The sequence below is a fragment of the Pongo pygmaeus genome, chromosome X, assembly GCF_028885625.2.
Source record: "Pongo pygmaeus isolate AG05252 chromosome X, NHGRI_mPonPyg2-v2.0_pri, whole genome shotgun sequence".
NCBI classification, from domain to species: Eukaryota; Metazoa; Chordata; class Mammalia; order Primates; family Hominidae; genus Pongo; species Pongo pygmaeus.
The window spans coordinates 36,485,260-36,491,309 of NC_072396.2; positions in this window are offsets into that span (position 1 = coordinate 36,485,260).

A 6,050-nucleotide genomic window follows, 5' to 3' on the forward strand; every position below is an offset into this window, starting at 1 on the left:
AGCAAAAGAAACTACCATCAGAGTAAACAGACAACCTACAGATGGGAGAAAATTTTTGCAATCTATTCATCTGACAAAGGTCTCATGTTCAGCATCTATAAGGAACTTAAACAAATTTACAAAAAAAATTCGCTTCATTAAAAAGTGGGTAAAGAACGTGAACAGACACTTTTCAAAAGAAGATAGACATGTGGCCAACAAATTTGAAAACAAGCTCGACATCACTGATCATTAGAGAAATGCAAATTAAAACCACACTGAGGCCGAGTGCCATGGCTCACATCTGTAATCCCAACACGTTGGGAGGCCAAAGCGTGTGGATAACCTGAGGTCAGGAGTTCAAGACCAGCCTGGCCAACATAGCGAAACCATGTCTCTACTAAAAATACAAAAATTAGCTGGGTGTGGTGGTGGGCACCTGTAATCCCAGCTACTCGGGAGGCTGAGGCAGGAGAATCACTTGAACCCAGGAGGCAGAGGTTGCAGTGAGCCAAGATTGAGCCATTGCACTCCAGCCTGGGCAACAAGAGTGAAACTTTGTCTCAAAATAAATAAATAAATAAATAAATAAATAAAACTACAATGAGATACCATCTCACGCCAGTCAGAATGGCTATGATTAAGAAGTGAAAAAAACAGATACTGGCGAGGTTGTGGAGAAAAAGAACACTTTTACACTATTGGTGGGAGTGTAAATTAGTTCAACCATTGTGGAAAACAGTGTGGCAATTCCTCAGCAGCCTAGAAGCAGAAATACCATTTCACCCAGCAATTTCATTACTGGGTATATACCCAAAGGAATATAAATAATTCTATTATAAAGATACATGCACACGTATGTTCATTGCAGCACTATTCACAATAGCAAAGACGTGGAATCAGTCTAACTGCCCGTCAATGATAGACTGGATAAAGAAAATGCGGTATGTATACACCATGGAATACTATGCAGCCATAAAAAGGAATGATATCATGTCCTTTGCAGGGACACAGATGGAGCTGGAAGCCATTATTCTCAGAAAATTAACAAAAGAACAGACAACCAAATACCGCATGTTCTCTCTTATAAGGGGGAGCTGAATGATGAGAACACATGGACACATTGGGGAGAACAACAGATGTTGGGGCCTCTCAGAGGTGAGGAGTGGAAGGAGGGAGAGCATCAGGAAGAATAGCTAATGGATGCTGGGCTTAATACCTTAGTGATGGGATCATCTGTGCAGCAAACCATCATGGCACATGATTACCTGTGTTACAAACATGTACATCCTGCACATGTACCCCTGAACTTAAAAAAAAAAAAAAGATAAAGCAAATTTTAAAAAAAGAAAATACACAATTATTGTTAACTGGTTAACAGCAGTCACCCTATAGTGATATAGAACACTAGATCTTATTCCTCCTAACTAGCTATAATTTTGTATCTGTTAACCAAGTTCTTGTACCTGACCCCCAAACAATTTCCCAGCCTCTAGTAACCACTATTCTACTCTCTACTTCTGTGACTTTTTTTTAGCTTTCACATATGAGTGAGAACATGTGGTATTTATCTTTCCGTGCCTGGCTTATTTCACTTAACAATGGTCCCCAGCTAATCCATGTTGCTTTGAATGACAGGATTTTCTTCTTTGTTATGGTTCGCTCAATGGTGTTTTAACATGAACGTATAACTCATTTTCGTTTCCATTCATCTATTGATTGGCACTTAGGTTAAGTCCCCATCTTGGTTATTATGAATAGTGATACAATAAAGATGGGAATGCAGATATCTCTTCAACATACTGCTTTTCTTTTATTTATTTATTTTTTTAAATTTATACCAAGTAGTGGAATTGTGGGATCATATGGTAGTTATATTTTTAGTTTTTTGAGGAATCTTTATACTGTTTTCTATAGTGACTGTACTAATTTACATTCTCATAAACAATGTATAGAAGTTTCATTTTCTCCATGTGCTTGCCAGCATTTTGTTTTGTTTTGTTTTGGTAATAGACATTCTAACTGGGGTGAGGTGATACATCATTGTGGTTTTGCTTTGCAATTCCCTGATGATTAGTGATGTTGAGCATTTTTGTTCTATACTCATTGGCTGTTTTTATGTCTCCTTTTGAGAAATGTCTATTCAGATCATTTGCCCATTTTTAAATTGGATTATTTGTTTTTGGGGTTTTTTTGCTGTTGCTTTAATTCCTTTTATAGTCTAGATATTAGTCCTTTGTTAAATGAATAGTTTACAAATATTTTATCCTATTCTGCAAGTTTTCTCTTCACTTTCTTGATTGTTTACATTGCTGTGCAGAAGTTTTTTAGTTAGATATAATCCCATTTGCCAATTTTTGCTTTGCTTGCCTTTGCTTTTGTGTTCTCCATAAACTTTTTGCTCACACCTATGTCCTGAAGCATTTCTGCAATATTTTCTTCTAGTAGTTTCACAGTTTTAGGTCTTACATTTAAGTACTTAACACATTTTGAGTTTTTTTTTATACAGTGAGATATTGGGGTCTAATTTATGTCTTCTGCATATAGATATTCAGTTTTTCAGCCCTGTGTATTGGAGAAACTATCATTTCTCCAATGTGTGTTTTGGGCACCTTTGTGGAAAATTAGTTGGCTCTAAATAAATGAATTTATTTAAGGGTTCTCTATTTTATTCCATTGGTATATGTGTCTGTTTTTAGATACCTTATTGGTTTTAAAAAAGGTAGGAACCTGCATCATGTAGAAGAGACCAGCATAGAATGAGTCAGACCCAGATCAAGTCACTTGGAATGCACTCAGTTTGGCAACAGTTTAATAACTGTAATGCAGGTAAATTAATATTTGCTCTTTATGTGCATTTTTAAGATGTATTAATTAAATATATATTTTTAAAACTATGGGAAATGAGTTAAGTACATCTAAGGACTACTAGTACATAGTGAGAAGCAACTTTTTAGGTACTCAAAACACCCTTCAGGATTACAAAGAGCAATTCTTTAGGACATTTTCATATTTTGGAGACTACATTTTTAGCACAAGCTAAGAGTATGATGAATATTTAGATTTGTTTCCAGACATCTCCTGGCTTTTACATTTCACCATTCTGCATTTGAAACTCCTCCAGACATGTTACCTGGTATTTTTTAACTAATATTATTACAAATAATTTTTTCAGATACTTCGTGGTAGGGCATATTGTGTTTTTCTCCACTGACCACTGAAAGTAGCACTCTGTTGTCTATTTCTTTAATGATAATTTCGAGGGAGAGAGTAGAGATTTATTTTTGCTAAAATTTTCCGATTCTGAAATCCCAACATTAATTTTGCATTTGTAAAGAAATTTCCAAAAACTTCTAAATTTGTACTCAGTGGAAGCCATACGAATTTTATTTTTCTATTATCAGAAGAGTATAAGTTGAGGGTATCTTGGTTTATCTAATTAGTTTACAGAATTTTGGTTTTGCTTATTTTTAAGGTTTTCCCCTTGAAATGACATGGTAAAAAATGACTTAAAGTTATTTGCATATTTTAACAAATAATTATAAAATAAACACTCTTGTATTCAAAATTCTTGTCAGGAAAGAGAACATTGTTAGTACTCCAGAGGTCTATCGTAGATAATTTTCTAATTAAAACATGGTTTAAATTCTGTAGGCATTGGTTCTCTATAGCTATTGTTTTCTACAATTTGGGGAATTTGACATGAAAAAGGTGATATGTTAAAGTTCACCAGAGAAACAGAACCAATATGATGACTGAGAGGTCCCATAATCTTCAGTAAGCAGACTGGAAACCTAGGAGAGCCGATGTGTAGTTCCAGCCTGAGTCTGAAGGCTTTAGAATCAGGAGACCTGATCATATATGTTACAGTTTGAAAGCTGAGAGGCTTGAGACCCAAGAAGAGCTGACGTTTCAGATTTATTCTGAAGTCTGGAAAAGACCAGTGTCACAGCTCTGACATGCAAATGTCTTACCAATAAGTCTAAAATAGTTACTACTTTTTGTTCACTAGGTCTAATCAGCATAATGTAACCAATGTGATGGATCAGCGTGATAGATATATTGTGGAAAAGAAAGAGAATCGATATCCCTATGAACTAAATTTTAACATGGGGCTGAACAGTGGAGGTGATTTGCTGGCCTTAGCCAAAGCAAATTGCTTCTGGTGGTCCTTATTGACAGATATGGAGAAAAAGGAATTTGACAGATAAATAGCTACATACCACATACCACGGGATGTGTTAATTCGCTAAAACAACAAAACCATATCTGGTACATCAGCTGCAATTGGAGTCATCACCTGATTAAGCTTATGATTATCTGCTGTCACTCTTCAAGATTGTTCTGTTTCTTGCACAGGCCAAAAAGGCAAGTTAAATCGGGATGTGGTGGGAGTCACCACCCTAGCCTCTTTCAGGTTTTTTTATGATGGCACTAATCTCTGCAATCCCTCCAAGAAAGTAGTATTCCTTTTACTTGACTATTTTCCAAGGTTTAGGGAGTTCTAGTGGCTTCCGCTTGGCTTTTCTCATCATAATGAACATTATTCCACATGTCAGGGAACCAATGTAGGCGTTTTGCCAGCTACTGAGTATATCTATTTCAACTATGCTTTTCTAAATTGGGGAAATAACTACAGAATTGGTTTAGGGACCCACTGCACCCACTGCGAGATTAACGTGAGCTAAAACTTTATTGATTACATGACTTCCATAAGTTATTACTCTGACTGGTGGACCACAGTGAAATTTTGAGCTTCCTGGAATTAGTGTCAGCTCAGAGCCAGTGTCCAGTAAACCCTGAGAGGTCTATTTATTTTATTTTCCCCAATGCACAGTTACCCTGATAAAAGGGCTTAGGTCCTTTTGGGGAAGGCTATGAAACAGATTAACATCATAAATTTTTAGCAATGTATTGAGGTCCTTGCATAAGGATACCTGGCCTCCCCTTCATCTAGGTGGTTCTTGGTCTGTAAGCTGGCTCACGTCTGGGAATTGATTGAAGGGCCATGACTCTCTGTTTTTATTACTCATGTTAGACTTTTACTCACTTAAGCTAGACCTTTTCTTCTTATAAGATCAAGTTAGGATTTAGTAGGCTTTATACCCATTTTACTTCCAGGAACACAATAATTATCTAGCCAATGCCATAGGTCCGTGTGAATGAGACTATTCTGATTGCTGTTTTGAATGCCACCACTTGATCTCTGCCACTCTGGGATCCAATTATTCCTATTGCATGAGGGTTTCCCAGTTGGGTGACTGCAGTTCTCACTGTAATGTCTGGCCTACAGAGAAAAATGATCACACAACTCTTCAGTAATGCCAGGACTCCTCTCAAGAATTTATTTCTCACAGTGTTAATGAAAGCTATGTCTTCTGTATCCTCTCACTGTGAGTGAGTAGAACATTTCATGCTCCCTAAACCTTTGAATCCCTTCCTCTACATAAAACCAAAGCAGGTTTGGCATTTCCAACTTGCTCACTGTGGGCTATTTCTTGGTCCATGTTTCAGCCAAACAACCAAACTCTAACTCCCTGAGCTTCAACATTAAATGTAGAATATCTGATTAGTAAGTTCATATCAATAAATTAGGCCCGATTCAACTTTATGTTTCTTCCACTATTATTTTATACTTTTAATATCCATTGCCATATATGTTCTTCAGATTTATCTGAATATTAGAATATTCAAGTAGTTATTTTGGAGTGCACTGTACCTTTTCATGAGTCATCCTTTGTACCTTACCTTTGTAAGTGTATGTTTTTGTAAATCAAAATTGTATTACTTCTCCCAAGCCAAAAATAAGGTAGAATATGACACAACATGGGAATATTTTATTCTGTTTACAAATTCCTATTCGATATAAAATTAAATGTATTTTCCATTTTCCGTTTAATTACTTTTATGAAATATATTAAATTATATTAATTCTGTTAATTTTATATTATTTCACTCTTTTGTTTTATTTCACCTTTATAACCTTCATTATAGCCTGAAAATTTTTAGCATTCAAACTGAACAGAAATGAATATGAAAAATGATTTAATAAAATGTTTCAGAATTTCAGC